This window comes from Prinia subflava, chromosome 28 (genome assembly GCF_021018805.1).
Source record: "Prinia subflava isolate CZ2003 ecotype Zambia chromosome 28, Cam_Psub_1.2, whole genome shotgun sequence".
Lineage (NCBI taxonomy): Eukaryota > Metazoa > Chordata > Aves > Passeriformes > Cisticolidae > Prinia > Prinia subflava.
Window position 1 is genome coordinate 1,263,953 of NC_086274.1, and position 19,302 is coordinate 1,283,254.

Below are 19,302 nucleotides of genomic sequence, written 5' to 3' on the forward strand. Positions count from 1 at the left end.
TTTTTGGCAAAGGCACCTGCTCTGTACCACCTCCCACCACCAGAAGGAGACTTGCACAGAAAAGACAGGGGAGCTGCCACTGACATGTCCTGCTCACTCTCAGCTGTGTCTCATTCAAGAGGACCAGGGCTGAAGAAGACAGGCAGGTGTAACTCCTCTTTCACCCCGGCAGCTCTACCCCCAGGGCTGGGCTCAGACAGGCTGAGAGCAGGTTTGCCCTGCTGCAGCTCACATCACATTTGCTATGCAGATAAACAGGGAAGCTCAGTCTCCAGAGCTGTTGCTCCTTCACCTCTCAGAGCTCTGCCCACAGTGTCTCAGCATCCAAATAACCTAGCACCTCTTGCCACTGCTGTTACAGAATCACAGAATAGGTAAGGTGGAAGGGACCACAGTGAGGTCGTTTGGTCAAACCTCCCTGCTTGAGCAGGATCATCCTAGATCACGTTGCACAGGATTGTGTCCTATTCACTATTCATGCATGTGTTGTATTTGAAGGAAGAAGGAGAGAGGATAAAGATTATTGCTTCAAGATAAGACAAATATTTGACAGTAGGCTTTCAAACAGCCTTTTAGCATGGGTCAGACATTTTCCAAGTTCCTCTATTTGAATGCATTTCATTCATGCTGTGCTGCAGCTGCCTTCCCTTGTGATGTGACCCCACCATTATGGCCGGCACCTCACACCCACTCCCTTTTGGCATGCCCATGGATGCTGTCCAAGTTGTTCTGGGGTTACTTGTGGGCAGGAGGAAAGCCAAGCTGCGTGGGCATCCATGGGAGCCATGCCATGCTGCTGGCCAGGCTGTAAGTAGCTCTGCCTGATCTGACAAACATTTGCTTTAGACAGCAGCCCAACAGATCCTGTCCTTTACTGATGCTGTCCAGCCAAGGAAGGGGAGTGAAAACTTTGCCCTCAGGCCAGAGCCGACCCTCCTGGCAAGGCAGGCACCTGTCCTTGAGGCGAAATCCCAGGGTGTGGTCTGAGTTGTTTTCAAAATGCTACTCTTTGTCAAAAAGAAAAATGCAGGGAAATCTGTGAGCAGCCACTTAACACCACGATGAGGCACTGCTCCAGTTGCATTGGCCACCCCAGGCTGTAATCCCCAGTGATGGGAGGTGAAAGCCCTGTAGGTACACCCAGGCTGCCTCCAGAGCTGGCTGCCCTAGAGTCAAGAGCCCTCTTGCAAATGCAAGAGCTGTAACAGCACCAAGAATCAGGGGTCAGGTATTTTGGTAGTTAAAAGCTAAGCAGATTAACAGTGGAAGCTGAAGTCAGTGGGAGCTCAAGTTTCTCAGTCACTTCTGAAAATCCCCCTGAACTGCTATCAGTGCTGCTGGACTCCAGCAGATCCACGGCACTGCACCATCCCCACCAGGCTGCTTTCCCATCCCCAGCAGGCTAGTGAGCACTCAGCTCTGCCCCTGACCATTACAACTCCCTGTTTAGGGTAGCAAATGTGCCCCTGTATGGTGTCTTGTCACTAACAGTTCAGTGGTGTGGTCTGAACAAAGCCTTTTCCTTTGCTCCTGCAGGTAGGCTCAATTGGGGACCTGTCCTCCTTTCCCTGGAAGATAAAATGTGACACAAGCTGTCTTAAATGCATCCAGGTCAGCCCGAGGACAGTGGTCAATAGCTACAGCCAGGCAACCTTGCAACTGCTCTTGAAATAAGTTAGCAGGTGCTACCAAAATAAAGAAAGGGAAAAGGACAAAGAAAAGAGGAAAATGGGAAGAGTAAGAGAAATGAATTTGAGCCCTCTGCTCACCATACCTGCTCCTCTCAAGCTGTCAGAGAAAGTCAATGTATAAATGTGCAAATTCCAAGTCTTGGCATGCTCTGAACATGCATTCACATGGATGATGCATCTCAGTATGTCTGTCTGCACACACACGCACATCCTCTTAGTCTGCCAGAGATGCCACCCAGCTGAATGTATCACGCTTTAATAAGGATTTATGGTGATGATTTTCACAGTGTAATAAGTGCTAATTCAATACTAATAGAATATTAAATGGCATGTTAACTGACATTTTAACTGCAAAGCAATAGGAGCATGGCATCAGCCAGATATCAATGCACTCTTATTGTTCACTAATAATCAATAACCAAGTTCACAGAGACAGTCAAATGCTTTTCATTAGACTTATTGGAGGCATTACCATTAGCCTCAGTGAAAGCTAATAAACGATTTGTGATCCATGCACTATTCTTTTCTTGTGGTTTCAGGTTTAATTTCTTGACATCTCTGATGTGGCTAATGAGGGGACCAGTGAATGGGTGATGGGCATGCCTTGCATGAGCACTGTAAGAACTTGGGAACAGTTGATCTTGCACCATTTCAAACTACAGACATAAAAGGACAAAAGATCTTGCTGCCATGCCCCATTGGCCCTCCATGCCTCCTTGTAAACATACACAGCCAAGTTTGGCACCTGAAGTTGTTTAGAACAGTTGGATGTGGAGAAAGAAACCCAGGTCATCCTTGCACTCCTCCCTCAGTGTCATTTTCCCCATGTGCAAATGCAGATAGTGGGGCTGAGGTGTGCTACAGGAAGGAGGGGGTGGGGTGATGCTTGTCTGCAGGAGAATGATTTTGGACCTTCAGCAGGAACCATTGCCTTGGATGGGATAGAGGGCTGCCCACCATCGTTCCTGGTGCCTGGATTTCATGATGGGCTGGGACATCTGACAGCATGCATGCTAGGGGGAGGGCAGGATCAAGTCCTGCTGCTCACCCTCTCTCTTCCATCACCTGCCAGTCTAACACACAGTGCTGGGCCAAAGCAGCACTCCTGCAAACCTGCCTCCGTAGGATCTGAGGAACACTCCACTGGAAAGAGATGTATTTTTTCCCCTTTCTTCAAAGTGTTTGGTCTTATTGCTATGTATAGGTGGGAGAGTGAGTGAAGAAAAGGAGAACGAGGCTTAAGCATCCACATCTATCCTGGCAAGGCAAGCCTGGAGATTTCACGGCCTGTTCCGCCTCACTCCGGCCTTGGTGCTTTGGTTCCCAGCCGTGCCTCCTGCTCTGCAGTCGTGCATTTCTGTACCCGAGCAGGTGTTTCCATATAAGGAAGTGAAGCTAGAATTTTCTATAGCCTGCTCGCTGTAATTGGCTCAGTCCCAGCACAGACACAGTGATAGGGCTTTGGAAGTGCACCTCAAAGCCCAGTGTCCATCTCATTGGGCAGAGAGCCAAAAAAGCCCACCTAGACCATCGAGTACTAAAGGGCCTGCATAAGGGTACACGAGGCTTTTTGGGAGTGCCTTAGCCTGTGTAACTGTGCTTGGTACACTGTGCTCGGCTTATCTCTTTTCATTTTGTAACGTTTATTATTTTTGCTGTTATTAAAGCTTTTATTTTACAAAGCATATCCTGGGAAGCCGTCTCGCTATTTTATTAAGCCATGACTCCGCTGGCTGGACCCTCGGAGTTATCGGGAGAAATCCCGATACTGCTCCTCCTCCGTCGAGGCAGCACGTTGATTTCCCGGCGTGTTGCTGTAACACTCATCGCAGTTTATGTTGTGCCTGTCACTCGAGCACTCTCGGCCCCAAGCTTTCCGCCCTCTCTCTCCTCCGGCGAACAGACGGCCGCGCTGCTGAGAGGCGGCGTGTGCCTGGAAAGCCCCAGCACGGCTTCCCCGGGCTGTCTGCAGCCACTGCCAGCGTGGGGGATGCACGGGGTGAGCAGGAGGACACCCCGGAGCCGCGATCTCAGCAATGGGCTTCCCATTCTGCCTCAGAGAAAGCAGCGCAGAGCTACGGCCTATGCTGGGGAGATGGAGTGGGGGTATCTCATCCCTTTGGGAAGGGATGGATGATATTTAGAGACTAGAGTGATGAAAAGGAAAGAAGGAAGCCCTTTAGGGCCCGGTGAAGCTGCTGTTTAAATTATTACTTTAACATGGAGATTTTACAGCATTATCAATGATGTATTGGGTCACACTGAAGCTGGGATAATTGTTTGGGGATTTTTAATTGTAATTGTAATTCCAATTTTGTTTTTTTTTTTTATTTTTTACAGCAGACCCAAACCCACAATTCTCTGCCAGAGCCCCACTAGTGAGAAGAAGCAAGCTGCTAGGATTAATGAAATATGCTGTAATGCTTTACCAGCAAGCCACAGCTCTTACCTCATTTTGGGGAAAAGTAAAAAAAACCAGTGAGTTTATGGGCTGCATTTTCTGCCCTCTTTCTCCAAAGCATGTTGTGGTGACAGCTGAGTGCCACAATTCCCACACTCTTCTTTAATCGTCTTTTCTCTGTTAACCCTTTGATCATCTCTTCTGTAGGACAACCTCTGTGCATCTGGCCAAAACTCAGCAGCCTGCTGCGTACACAATTAGGCATTGAAACCCCACCCCATTGCACTCACTGAGGGACCCTTTTGCCAGAGGATGCCACAACCCACCCTGCATCAGATCTCCTGCCTTTGCCTCAGCTCTGTGATGAGCCTTCTCTAATCTTCACACACACTCTTACAAGATCCAGCTAACAACTCCCCCCACTGCCCTCTACCCCCAGCAGCAAAATGGCAAGAGAGGAAAGAGAGAGGGATCAAACATGGCTCATTCAGCACAAAGCAACATCAGCTCCTGGCTGCCAGCTCCAAACATGCAAGACAAATTCTCCGTTGTGTTGCAAAGTATGATCCTGGAAAGCTAAAGCTGTGGTTAAACACAGCCTTGCTCCCAGCCTGAGGAGGAAAGTTCAAGAGCAAATCATGCTCATGCTGTTTCATCTTGTCTCGTCAAGCTCTTCAGTCCTTCCCTGCCTGGCAAGCAAGGACTCGGACACAGCCATGGTCAGCCAGGGCAGCAGTGAGAGTCCAGCCTCTCTGCTATGCCCTGGCAGGGATGTGGGCAGCAAGGGCTAAGGACAGACCACAGCCATGCCAGCTCTGACCTCCCAGGCAGGGTTTGCAGGGAAGAAATGCCACTGCACTGCTGGATCCTGCCAGCATCTCAAGAGCAATGCAGCGCTGCCACTGCAGTCCCCACCAGAGGAGTACAGTGGCAGAGCACACAGGAGCACGGAGTCTGGAGGAGCAGTACAGGAGCTGTTGGCCCTGGGTGGTTCCCACTGCTCTGGCTCAGGCTCCCTTCAGCAGGAGATGCTACAGAAGGCACCCACAGCTCCACCTCTACGTAGGCAAGGGCCCCATAAGTGGATGGCATTATCATGGGAGTCGATGGCATTATCATGGGAGTTCATATCAAACGAGCATCTGAAACCTCCTTTCAGCAAAGCCTCATTTTGCTGAATTTGAATGCTCATGGGCATCAGTTGTTGCTCAAAATTCTCTTCTCCACTGCCACTGTTCCTCTCTTCCCCCAGCCTGGTACAGCTGCTGCTCCTCTCCTTATGTGCCATGACACACAGCAGGGTCACTGTTAGAGAGTGAAAGCTGTGCCACAGCAGGATGGATTTCCAAAATGTGGCATAAATAGCTCCTGAGTAACCACTGCCAGCATGATAACACAGGCTCTCAGAGGGATTTAGAAAACTACTGCTTAAACCCAGCCCTGTGCTGGAAAACTGGCAGGAAGGGGAAACTGCTGCATCTGTTCAGCTCATGCATTCTCTCAGATGTATTATGCTGTGACCTTGGTTGTCACACCTGTCTGCAGCTCCCTGGGTATTTGAGCACTCAGGTGACAATATTTGGCCATCCACCTATTGGGAGGGTGCATGGCTGATAGGATGCCTGCACTTCTGTTCATCCTCTTTAGTAAATTGCCACTTTAGGAGTGTGAGGCTAGGATGGGCTCACCAGGTCATGAAGCCTCAACCTCTGCCGGCACAGCCAGCTGTACTTCGTCATCTTTTTCAGAGATGTACCTCATTCCAACTTTAGCCTGGTGTGTTTGATGGGGGTATACCCCGCCCCTGCTTCACAGGTCAGACTATTCAAAGTCTTTCTGTTCCGCTGATTAAAACCCTTTTTTCTAAGTCTAGATTTACTCATACCTGGCTTATATCCATTTCCCCTCATGCCAACACCATCTTTTAGCTTAAAGAACTATTCTCTCTCCCGGGTGTTTATCTTTCAGTGTGTTCAGAGAGAGCAATCATATTCCCTCTCAGCATTCATTTTGCTGGATTCAACAAGCCAAATTCTCATGGTTTCTTCTTGTATGAGAGACCCTCCATTGCCCTAAACATCCCAGTAGCCCCTCTCAGCACCTGCTCCAGCCTGAATTCCTCTTTCGTGACCAGCATTTTTACCCAGTTTTCTAGAAGATGAGTCCCCAGTGCCTTGTACAGAAACATTTCTGTCTCACTGTCTCTCCTATCAACTCTTTCTAATGAAAGAAAAAAAGAATTGCAACCAGAAAATATGAGCATCAGTGCAGAACTGCTCATGTGCTGTAAACACCCTTGTCTCTCAGTCCATGTGGTGTGCATGGAAAATGAAACCCAAGGGAATTTACAAAAAGTACATTGGCCTAAAAAGACAGCTAGCTGCTCTGGCTCTTACTAGCAGATACACAGCTGGTCTCACATGGGCTTTCTTTCTCTTAAAATGACCGTTTAAGAGTAGAGGTTCCTGTTTGTGTAGGGAAAAAACCCAAAGTCACAACAGAAATCAAACCCAAAATTACAGCGATTTTTATGCCAGTACTCTCAAAGGATGGATGTAAGTGTATCAGAATAAGAGAACTTATACTGGCATGATTTATTGCTCTTCCCATCTGCTGGGGATTGGTATAACTGCATAAACAACTTCAGTCCACGTCCACTCCAGCAGAGGAACCTTCTTAAAAACATCAATATGAGCTGCTATGAGCTGCTATGAGCTTAACTCCATCCCAGCCATATCCCAGCACAGATTAAAATTTCAAAATACAGAAAAACCTCAGAGAGAGACCTACCATCACAGTACCATCTTTTCTTATAACCCTCCATGCCTAGGAAATGCCCTCCCATTTCTTTACAGCATGGTCAGAAAATCCTTGGACAAGTCTTTTCCCATTCCAAGGCATGTTTCTAGAATGACTGACTCCAGACCCAGGCCTCCTGCCACGTGTGTGCAGGGGGACGAACTGCTCTCTGGCTGACACTTGCAGAAATGCCAAATGCTCTGACAGCTTGCATCAGGGTCTTGCACTAAAATCACTCAGGAGGTTCAGGCTGCTGAGGAAACAGACCCTGAGCTCCCTCTTTTCCTTTTGGGTTAGCAGAGGACTTGTCAGTGCTCCTTTCCAGTCCAGCCAGAAACCTGGCTCTGTTCTTGATCCAGAATCATTAGGCAATGCTCATCACCTATTAATCGCTTGGCCTTAGTGAAATATCCACTAGGAATGTATGCCTTGCTCTGCTGTCCATAGCTTCCCATACCCAGGGCTCCTGCACGATCAAAAGGGGGAGCCAGGGAATAGCAGAGCTGATGCAGAATGGCGAAGGGGAACACTGCCTGATGATTTGCCTTTTTTTGTTGCTTTGCACCCTCACTGAGGATCCTGTGCTTTTGTGATCACTAAGACACAGGCTGATATTTTAAAAGTATCTGGGGTCACTCAGGAACAGAAGTTCATCAGAAGACAATGATAATTAGTCACTTATGTGAACTGGGTATTGGCTGTTTTGCCAAATTTGTAAAAGCGCTAGAAACTAAACTTCTGGCAGGCCTCTGCACCATTAAGACTTTTTTCTGTTTTGGGGATACACCAAAAATGAGAATAGGAGCACTAATAGGGCACCCATAGAGACTATAAGTTCCCTTTTTTGCCTTCATAAACTTCAGCTGTGGAAATCATCTATTTCTTCTACCTGAACCCCCAGTGCCTGTAGGTAGCTTCCATGTGGTCACCACTAGGTAACTTCAGAAAAGCTAATTCAAATTCTCCCCTCAAATTTCTTCTGGTAAAAAAAAAAATAATAACAAAAATGTCACAAAAAAGAGGAAAATGATTTTCAGAGATGTGATCTCCTTCTCTGACAGGAGGGGAGGGAGGGTTTCACTGGGAAGTCCACGTGACTCTGTATCTGGTAATTATCCAGCCACAGAGGGAAACTGAAACGTTCTGTGCTGTCGCAGAGAATGACAGCACCTGGAGCTCCAGCACCCAGATAAAAAGCAGAGAGACAATCAGACAGATGGAGAAAGGCAATGCTACACCATGGGCTGGCAAGCAGAGGGACGAGGAAAAAATGGGGAGAGGCAAAAGCTGGCAAGAAACATTAAGGCAGCCGGCATAGCTACTGGAGAATGAGATAATGCCACAGATTAGCAATGCATGGGCACAGAGAAAGAAAGAGCATAGGGACAGGTCAGGAGAGAGTGGGTGCAGAAAAGGGACAGTGAAAACACAAGAGGGAAGAGGAGAGTGATGCTAGAGGGAGCTTCAAAGCATTTTGTGGTCCAGGGTTGCTTCCACCCACCCCAGTCACTGGCTAAAAATGCAGGATATATCACTACAGGCTGTCACAAAACAAGGGGGAGATTTAAAAATCAGCACCTCACAGCTGAAGAGAGCTCTGGCACTGCAAATAACACCTTCCAGCTTGTGCATTCCAGTGGTTTGCTCAGGGAAGGGAGACTGCAAAGCTTAAGATCCAAATAACTAAAACTGGAGCTTTGGAGCATCACCTCACGTATTTTGTACGGCAGAGAGGCAAGAAGGAGGTTCCTTCCCTGACTCTCCCTTTCACAGTTACACACACCAAGACACATGTAAGCCTACAAAACAGCCCACATGATTGCTGCCATGGTGCCATGGCCTAGTTCCAAAAGCAAGGCGCCGTAGCTGCCCTCCCACACAGCAACGTGACAGCGCCAGCTCTCGGGGCTCCCAGAAACAACCACCGTGCCCGCAGAACGGCAGCAGCCTCCGGTGGGACGGGAAGAGCTGGCTGCCAGGTGCAAAGGAACCGTACACCACATCTAGGAACATTTCTGATAAGAGAAGACAGCCAAACAGACAATCAGGGCAGGGCCATGAGCTTGTCAGTGGCTAAGGCTGGCCACCAGTGTCAATGGCTGTTGCGGTAAGGGACCGAAGCAGACCTGTAATGGCTGTGTATCTCCAAGGCGGCAAGAGGAGCTAAGTGCTCAGATGTCCCCACCTGAACATGTGGGGAAGGAAACAGAAACAGCATCAAGGTCTGAGCATTGGGCCATACAGTTCAGTGACCAACCCTCCCATGCATAGTGACAGACATTTCAAAGAAAGGTAGAGCACCTCCTAAAGTGACAATGTAAATCACCTTCTACAAAATTTCATGATCTTTTCTAGCCATAATAACCTATAAATCTAGTACCAAGCAAATCACAAAATGGCTTGGGTTGGAAGAATTGTTAATGATCATCTAGTTTCACACACCCGTGATGGGCAGGGACAACTGCTACCAGATAAGGTTGTTCAAAGCCACAGCCAGCCTGGTTTGAACACTTCCAGTCAGGGATGTGGCATGCACTTCTTCTCTAGATAACCTGTTCCAGTGTCTTGCTACCCTCAAAGCAAAGAATTTCTTCCTAATATCTAATCTAAATCTAGCCTCTGTGTAAATTAGCTTCCAGTCTGAGTGACAGCTTGCAATCCACCTTGTAAGTTTGTACGCTGGCTTTCTTATCCCCAGGCATTTCTCAACCCTCTGCCCCCTTTTTCTTTTTTTAAACTCATTAACATCTTCATCTTGGTGATACTTTCTGGCTGAGTTTCATCAGTTAACCATTAATTGGTACAAGTCTGTTAAAGAATATCAGATTTAAATGCTATGTGAAACTGGCAGGTGTCTCCTGTGTTTTGTACTATATGAAAGAGCTTCTCCCAATACCTGAGAGCATGCTACCTGAGACATAGTAATGCACTTCCTATTATCTGAATCCTAATGTTCATCTTATCTCATACTGCCTCTTCTTCATCAAGGGAAAGGGAATATTGCATGTGAAGCTTTAGCACTTGTCCTGGGCAGGTTGGACAGGAGCATCCACACCAAGGAAAAATCAGTCTTGAAATTCTTTGGAGGCAGAGAGGGAATGGGGGTGAGGAAAAACAAGGCTTAACTTCTCCTTCTTTTCTGAGGTCATGAGAGCATCAGAGGTGTCCCAACCAAGTTATCATCCCCACTTCCAAGCACTGCCCTCAGGTAGCCAGTAGCAGACTGTGAAGGGTGGTATTTCAAGATGAATGAGAAACTGAGCGCATCCTGCCTGCTCACTTCCAGCTGCTGCATTTCAATGAAGGACACCTTCTTGATGTGCAAACGTTCCGGGTATTATTTACAGCTGACCTTTTCCTTCTCCAGCTCCTGCTGCCGCGGCACCGCCGGCGGAGTCGGGGCTTGTAGAGATTGTGGAGACGATGTGTAGTGGAACATGTTAGATTCCCTGCCTGTGCCACAGCTGTCATTAGTGCCACTGTGGATTGAGCTACACCCGTACCAGCAACACCGGGAAATGTGAAGAAAAAAGTCTAATGTAGACAAAGCCTTTGAGGAGCTTAACCCCTCTTCCCCTTTTCCATCTCTCTCCCACTTGAAAGCAGAGAACAGCTTCTGAGCAAGACACACACTCTCATTTCCATATCTAAAGCCAGTCCTGAAATACCATTGCAAAATAATGTTCTCACAGAGGAGACCACAAAGCAGGTTCCCTTTGAGAGACTCTGCTGCTTCTTTTTAATTCCATCCAAAAACAACGGCCACCAAATACCAAATGCACCTGGACTGGAGCAGTCAATATTAGGCACCTTGTTTTCGGATTGATATGGGGGAACTGGAGGAAATTCAGAGGCAAGCAACAAAAAAAATTCAAGGGCTGGAAAGGGATCAGCATCTAAGAGAGGCTTAAAAACATTAAATATGTATAACTTGACTAAGAGAGGACTTAAAAGCGACATGTTGACAAGCTATACCTCTTTGAAAGCTGAAAGTACTGAGGGAAGAGAGGAATTATTTAGCAAGATGCATAGGGGTCTACGAAGGAGTAACAGGTCAAAAAAAGAAGAGAAATAAGTATGTTCAAACTTGAAGAAAAACTTCTTGTCATCTACAAGTGCTAGTCTTGTTAAAAGTCTCCCAAGGAAAGCAAGGAAGAGCTTGTTTCAGATGTTTGAAAAAAAGATGGGCCGAGGACCAGAGGATCAGCTTCACAGGGGTTGCAGGGAGAACAAACTACAGTGACCTGGTCTTACTACTTTTACCACCTACCTCAGAGTTCAGCAATATGTCAGGAGAAGATAACTCCTCTTAAAAATTTATTTCAGTTGAAGCAATGTTTTAGGTATTTTCACTTCATATACAGCTAAATATTTCTTGTCAAGACTTTAGAGCTCTATATATCTCACTAGAGTTATCTGGTACAGGTTTGGATTTGTTTCCAAAACTGGATCTTCTATAAATCATGCATCAAGAGGTTAAAAACTCTTATACAAACACTAACAGCCTTGGTATTTCCAAAAGACATTGTCATGTGGCTGTATGCCCAAATATGTTGTGAATAAAGTTGTCCAGCACTTAAAAGTCACAAGTGAGATTTGACTTTTTTAAGTGCTTAGCACTGAAATTTAAACCAGATTTGTCAAAGTACTTTTGGGCCTACCAGCTGCCAAGCTAGCACACAAGGACCAAATTTTCAAAACAGCATCTGGCACAGAGAGCTTCTTCACCAATATATCCAGTTTTCTTGCTGCCTAAAGTGACATACTATTGAAAATCCATCCCATGGGTGCGTTACAATCATAGACTAAAAGGCTGCAAACTTTAAACTCCCATGCTATATTTATTCTGTGTCGAAGAACTCCTTTTTGTGGAAACCATAGCAAAGTTGTTACAGCAAGGCAATGCTCAAATCCACTTTCTTTCCTTTGTTTAGAGCTTTGCTAAATTTTGCCTTTCCCTGATGCCTCACTTTTGTCCACCATCAGGTCTTGTGAAAGAAGGCATTTGAAGGACTTACAGTGAAGGTAGAGATGATGCTGTGAGGGAGAACTCCCAAGAGCTTTGATCTCAACTTACCTTTATCCCCACATGCACAACATGCCTTGCAGAGGAGGACATGTTTATGAATAAATAAATAGAGGAAAGGGGAAGAGTGGAAAAAAAGAAATGTCAAGATATATCTGAAGGAGCTTCTGCTGTAAGTCAGGAGCTCGTTTAAAACCTCATGGTCAGAAACAGAATGGGAGGAAGGTATGACTCCTTGAGAAAGGGGAAGGAATAATTCCCACAGCTAGATCTTCTTGCCATCCTACTAATCATACTAATATCTGGCACTTTTTTTCCTCTGAGACCCTTGCAGGGCTTTGTTTTGCAAGGCAATTCAGCATGTGCTGAACAGCACACAGAGATTTATCAAAGGAAGTAAGCACTGTGGAACTAAAATTCTTACCTTTGTAGAGGAGAAGCGTTGTGATGCGTGTTTTATACAAACAGGGATAAGGAAAGAAATAGGTTGTGCAAAGTCATACAATGAAACTATTTTATTGTCAAAACCAAAATATAACAGACCTGACCTGTCTCATACAAAACTGATCTGGTTTGTATCAGTTGCATGAGGATAGCAGGAGAGGGGTAGTGATGACTGCAAAATAGCCTTCACAGACCCAGATGTCATCTCCAGTCACATCTGTCTTAGCACTACTGCAAAAGACCATGCTTTTCTCTCTAATTGGGATCTGCCCAGGGATATACAACCACAGCAGAGAGGTCTGGCTGAAGTACAAGCTCCTCCCCATGGTTTGAAGGCAATTATCTTGGGTCATTTGGGTCTGTATTCTGGAGCCTGAACTCCAGCCTGGCTATTGACTGAAGGACAGACCTAACTACAGGGACTGCTCTGACAGCTTCGGCACCTCCTCACCTGCAGCCTTCTGGCACTGGCAAAACAAGCTGCATAAATTGGCTGGAACACAGAACATAAACCCTTTTCATTTCTTAGTGAAGACAATGTTGCTTAATCCTACTGGAAGCATTTACCCAGGGATATCTTATCTGGATCCACTGACATCCCTGCCTCCTCTCCAGAGAGCCTGCTGTGAAAGGAAACCTCTCCCCCATGCACAGCTTATCCACAGTACAGATAAACCATTTCCCCATGGAGCTCCCTTCAGTACAGCTGTCTGAGAGTTTCTTACACAGCAGGGTCTAAGGCTGTGCACTTGGGCTTTGGCTGGTGTGAGGCTGGGTTCCTATTTCTGTTCTTCTGACAGGTCACTTGCTCTAAATAATTTCCAAAATTCCAGTTCTGTACGGAGAAATGCCAAACTGTGGCTTCGGCTGGCATAAATCAAGGACCAACAAGGCACCATTGCAGTAAATGGGGAAGCCTAGATTTACACTAAATGAGGATCAGTCCTGCCTCCTTCCACCAGACTCTAAATGGATTCATTAAATACAGCACTTCAGCCTGCTCAGCTAAAAGCAGCTCCAGCTGGCAGCAGGTTTCACACCCAGGGAATGTTTTAAAGATAAGGATTTGCAGGCTGCCCTGAGTTTACGCTTGGTTAAAGGTAAGCTCTCATCAGCCATGCAGAGGGGATGACATCATGCTCACCTGATATCTGTGTATCAGTGTATCTGTGCATCCCCAACATCTGCGCACAGCATGACATTAACACAGGACCTCACAGCCTTGGGAGGACAACCTAGGCTCAAATCGTGTCATGAAGATGCTCAATTCAAAGTGCTACAGGGCAGCAGAAGAGGGGTCCTGCAGTACATCCTGTACACTGAAGGGCTCATTTTTGTTTTTTAATTCTTTTTCACTGGGGGATGTGGGTTGTGTGTCTGCATTGAATTTGAATCTGCAGTAGGGCAAGCAACAGCACTGGGACAGGAAGAGCAGTTTGGAATTTTTGAGACAAGAGTAAAATGGTAATTAATTTTGACATTAAACCATAAATGAAGGTATATTAAAGTTATTCTTAGCTTTCAAAAAAATAAGATGTGCTGTCATGGTCTGGACTGTTCTTATGTATTGTACAGATCCCATGATTCTCGCAGTTTAATCTTTTATCCACTCACTAAAACAGATGGTGTTGCAGGCTCTTTGCAGACTCTGACAAATAGGACTGCATTTGGAACACTGTTCATATATGCACACTTGCTGTACAACCCTCAGGACAAGATACGCTGGCTTGAGACCTAAGTTCACATCCAAAGCACAATCTGCGGCAAAGAACAGATCCAAGTCTCTTTCAGCATTGCTGCTGAGGTCTCTAATATGCACAGTCATGCACAAAATATCTTCCTACAGAGAGATACAAAGGTCAAATCAAAAACCTTTGTCTGAGATCCCAGTCAAGTTCTCTTTCTTTGGCCAGGACCAGGGTGCACATTGTTTTTTCACAAAAAAACAGTTCTGCCCACTGAACAGCAATGATATAATGATATTCCAATAACCTGGAAAATAAGAGCCCTAAAGAAAATGGACCTGACACCAACCCCTCTCTGACTTCACACCTACTGTTTCTTCCTTAGGCTGAGAAAAGAGGGTTGCTCCTCAACAGCCACGGAGAAGCAGGGAGAGCACCCCAAATTACTTTTTATTTATGCTAGACTATTACCAGTGTTCTCTCTACCTTGTGTGTGTGTGTGTGTGTGTGTGTGTGTGTGTGTGCGTGATCAGCCAGTACTCAGAAAGACAAGTGAGGTTAACCGAGCTACATGCATTGCTCCCACTAGAGCAGTATAAAACAGTGATAAACCACAACTGGAACCACTCTGCAGTAAGTATCTGGCCAGAGGTGAAGCATGAGGTTACAGCAGCAGCTCCACTCCCCTGTCCCCTCTGCCTGATGGATCCTTGGTAATAAACTGCCCTTCAGGCTTTCCTGTCTTAAACTGAAGCTGCTGGGATTCAGGGGAGATAAAGATTTCAACTACCTTTCAGAAGAGCCTTCACAAGAAAGCCCCTGTTGGCATAAAAGTAGACATGTAATGGGCTTTCTCTGTCCCTGAAAGTAGTTTAGCACCGCAGGAAAGTGCAGCCCTTTTAGCTCTCTTCTTTATTTAACAAGAGTCGTTAAAATAAACTGATTTCCCAGCCAATTAATTATCAAATATCTGTAACAGCTTTCAAGCCCTGCCATTACTCAGTCTCAGAGGCCCCCACAGGCAGTGCTAAGCTATACTCTCCTTACCTGAGTAACCGCTGCTCCTCCAAGTCTGTTCCCTCTCCCTGAGCTGATAGCAGAAAAGCAGCACAGGGGCTGGCAAAGCCCTGGAGGAGAGCTGTAAACATCCCCTTCTCCACTTTACCAGCAGCTCCAGGCAGGCATGTGCAGGGAACCAGGGAGCTTTACCACGCCCCTTGACTCAGTTCCCAGCTCTCAGCCCCCCGTACACAGACCCCAGCCCTGCTGCAGGAGCAGATTCGCCCTGTCTCGGCCCCTGATGCTGCCAGTGAGATCGGCAGGCACCCGACAGCAGATGCTGCCAGCTGAGCTGAACCGTGGATGCCAAGCACGGGGCATAAGCTTCAGTTTGAAGCACGTGCCAGGAACCAGCTTCTCACCCTGATGTGGACAGGGACAGCTCCTGCCACAGCCATGTTTCTTTCTGAAAAACCAGTCTGTACCTCTCTGGTTACTGGAAGGTTGTACTTTCCATAGGCACATTAGCAAGGCCCTACCATCTATTTTATAAGCATTAAACTACACTCATATGTGGTTTCAATTAGGAGATTTCAAATGAGATCGAAGATAATGCATCCCACGATTACTCACCCTTCTCCTTTCTAGAAATTCAAGCAGAATCATTTCCAGGCCAAAATGCGGTCTCTCTTGATTGATGACACTAATAAAGTGGCTTTATTGTGATATAAATAGCCTTAAAAACGTCCTGGAGAGTCAATATCAGTGGTTGATGGCCTTATGCAAGCAAGGTCCTTATCTTACAGTGTGCTAAAGCTTAACGAGTTATGCTTCTCAGAAGTCTGACATTGGATTTGGGCGCTTGTTTGGGAAGCTACAGAAGGGTAGATCCCGAATTAGACATGCAAAATGGGAACTGTTTAAACACCTTTCCTCTTCCTTGTGCTCCCTATTAATAATCTCTTCGCTTCCTAGCTTTCCTGGTGCCAGTTCAAACACAAACACCGGCTGAGCCCAGCAGGAGCTATGGGAACACTGTGCTCCAGCGCCTCTTTGCTGGAAGGTTACCAGCCACTGCTACAGTAATTGGAAAACCTGAAATTTCTTCCAAATTGTGCACAATCTGAGATTCTCACAGCCCCTGCAGAGGCGTGTGGCCATTTCCTGAACAAAGAGCATACACCGACTTGCTCTGAAGCACATCCATGGCCCCCATCGTGGCAGATGATATGTTTTTGTTACTCCTTTGTCAGGAGAGGCCAACCCTGCCATGCAGATGGGAGTGAAGCCCTCAGCGACTCAGGCTGCACTGGAAGCTTGAGGGTTTCAGAAAATTGAAGTAATTTTTGAAATTAGTGCCCTCCACTCAGTACCCCACTCCAGGAGGCCAAATGCAGAGCCTGCCTCAGAGGATGAGTGAAAAGATCTCTGGGAATTCACAAGAGCAATGCCCAGTGTTCCTTCTTTTTCTGAATAACAGTGAACCTCACTCTTCATAAAGAGAAAACACTTGTTTTAAGGCCTTGTTTGAAAGTGGGATCCCCTGAAAACCTGCACTTTTCTATCAGGATTGTATCTTCTGCATGCAGCAATATGAGATACCTCTGTCCATGCTTTCCAGTAGTGCTGCCCTGGCTCAGATCCAGCAGCAGGCTGGGTGCTAAAGAGCTTTGCTGGGAGTGACAGAAGCATATACACCTGTCAGAAAACGCTGATATCATAGCAACTGTGACAGTGATGTGATCAGGACCTGACAGACAGTCAAAAAAGAGAGGGAAGGATGCACGAGAAAGGGCGACTGAGAAACTTTCAGGGAGAGCAGTCAGAGTCTGTGCGTGAGAGGAGGTGAGTGATGCATCTTGGTGCCTGTCTGTGCACGGCAGATGGGATGTGCACTCTGGGGACGTGTTCTCCCTCCACCTGAGCAGCGCTTTGTGTCTCAGAAGAGTGAAGGGACTGCACAATTTCCCAGCCTTGCTCCCCTCTCTCCCCATCTCTACCATAGTTACATCCAGTCTCATAGATTTGAGAGCAATTTTGCCTGCAATAATAAACCCCTTGCAGCGTGTGGGTGGCCGTGCGTGTGCTTGTGCTGCCTGTGGGAGTGCGCATGTGCCGGGGTGTGCTGAGAGGAGAAGGTGGCTTTGTGTGCAAGACAGGGCAGCAGTGAGGATGAGGCTGTCGAACGCGTGTGCGAGGATACGAGAGAAAGCGCGTGGCGCACAGAATCAGACATCGGGTGAAAATGAGAAGGCGCTCGTATTAGATGGTGCATGTGTCAGAAAGGAAGAACAAGGTCTTATCCACAGCCTTCCTGCATGTGTTTGATGAGTATCACAAGTTTTAACCAAGAAAAATATGTATGTATTCAAATCAAACACAAAACACCCCTTTTGCCTGGAGCGCTCCTGCCTTGCTTGTTTGTTCTGTTGCAAGCTGCTTGTTAGAGGAACACAGGAAACAAGAAGATGGGAAAAAAAACCCCAGGTTGACATATTTAAACACAGCCAGCTACTGAGGCAGTAACAAACAGCAAGGAGAAAGGCAGGTGGGATTGTTGGAGAGCTGTTGCAATGATGCTGGAATGAGAGATGCTTGTGAGAGTTTCTGAACACCATCCCTCAAGTGGATTATGATCAATTTTACTGTACACATACTGCATTCACTCTGCAGCTAGCTACTAGAAAACACACTCAAAAGCATATTGCTTACAGCCATTTTGCAATAAAGAGTCAGAAGACAATGCAAGGAGTGCTGGTGTTCTGTCTCAATCCTCTGCAAAGATTTCTACACTGAGTCTGGACACCTCTTGTCAAAATTGGAATGGAGAGACTTGAACTGAATTTATGAACAAGAGGAAAAAAAGTAACTATAAATTCAGTCCCAAACCTACTGGGGCTAAAGATCTGCCTAGAACTGCAGGTCAGATACCCATGAATACAAAGACGGGGATGGACGTGAAATTATTTTTCCTTGTTCTGTTACACTTTGGTTTTGCTGGTAAATTTAAACACCTTTAAGGCTATTCAACGTTACCAGAATCCACAGAACTCTGCTCCCCACAGGCAAAATTCACCAATACCCAGGTCCAGTCAGACTTGCTAAGTAGCTTACAATGCCACAGGCGATGCATGGGAACACAGGAGCATGCCAAGAACTGACTGTAGGAGTGGCAAAGCCACCAGACCAAATACACTGTGCTGAAGAGATCCAGGAAAAGGATCAGAAGTGCAGATGAGGCTCTATCCTGAGGCAACTCATCCAAGCTTCACCCAGATCATGGGAAGACTCCTCCAGGGTTAAGACAGCTGTAGGCTTTTTGTCCCTCCCTCACCCATTTAAAACTAGAGTGAACAACACTGATTTATAGCTGAAGAACAGAACTCTCATTACACCAATGGAAGGGAACCAAGTACCTTGTTTCTGGGGCCACAGAACTGGTCCAGGAAAACAAAAAATGTCACACAGGGGTGCTTGGGCAGGGGTGCAGCTCTTTCACCATCCCTCTCCCCCAGCACCTGACCAAACAAACCTTCATTTGACTATGGAGACCAAAGCAAGCCAGGTCAGGCTGGCTCCTGCTTTGGGCAGGCCTTGTGCTATGCAGAGTGGGTCCTTCCTGATGGGGGTCCCTGGGGTGCTACTGCATCCTCAGTAATAACAGTTATTGTTCTAAAAATTACTCAGGATCTTGACAAGTCCTTCTGCAGTGTCTGACTCTCTGACCTCAGGAGGCAGTGTGGATTTCACAGACTGCCTACCTGCTGTGTGAAGAAGTGTCTCCTTTCATGTGATCTAAATTAAGCTACCATTAGCATCTCCGAGTGACCTCTTGTTCTAGTATTACAGGAGGACAGAAAAAGGAGGGACTGATCAGTTTTCACCACACTCTTCATTAGTGTAAATAACTCAATTATAAGCCTTTAGTGTGTCTCTTCAGGGAGGCTGTGGATGGCTGGTGCTTGCCATCTCCCATTGGAGCAGGCCGGGATTGAGTGGAGCCAGCCTGAGCTCAGGGACAGTAGAGGGCACGATGGCCAGAAGGAAGATGGGAGAGCTACTGGGAGGGAGAAATGGCATTTTTGCAAGCTTGCTACACTGAAAAAGAAAACCCTGTTCAGTCCAACTGACTGCCTCCTTGTAGGTAAATCCCACAAGATTACTAACCATGCTTCATGGCCCTCTGGTAATTCTACAGACTTTCACAAATGAGGGTGTAGCCAGCGTTCAAGATAATGTCATTTTTTATAACATATT

The 19,302-nt window shown here is 46.6% G+C and overlaps 1 protein-coding gene across 4 annotated transcripts in view; it reads right to left on the minus strand.

Moving 5' to 3' along the window:
• The window catches only part of LSAMP (limbic system associated membrane protein), a 995,705-nt gene that overhangs the window by 163,600 nt on the left and 812,803 nt on the right, over positions 1–19,302 (minus strand). The window lies entirely within an intron of this gene.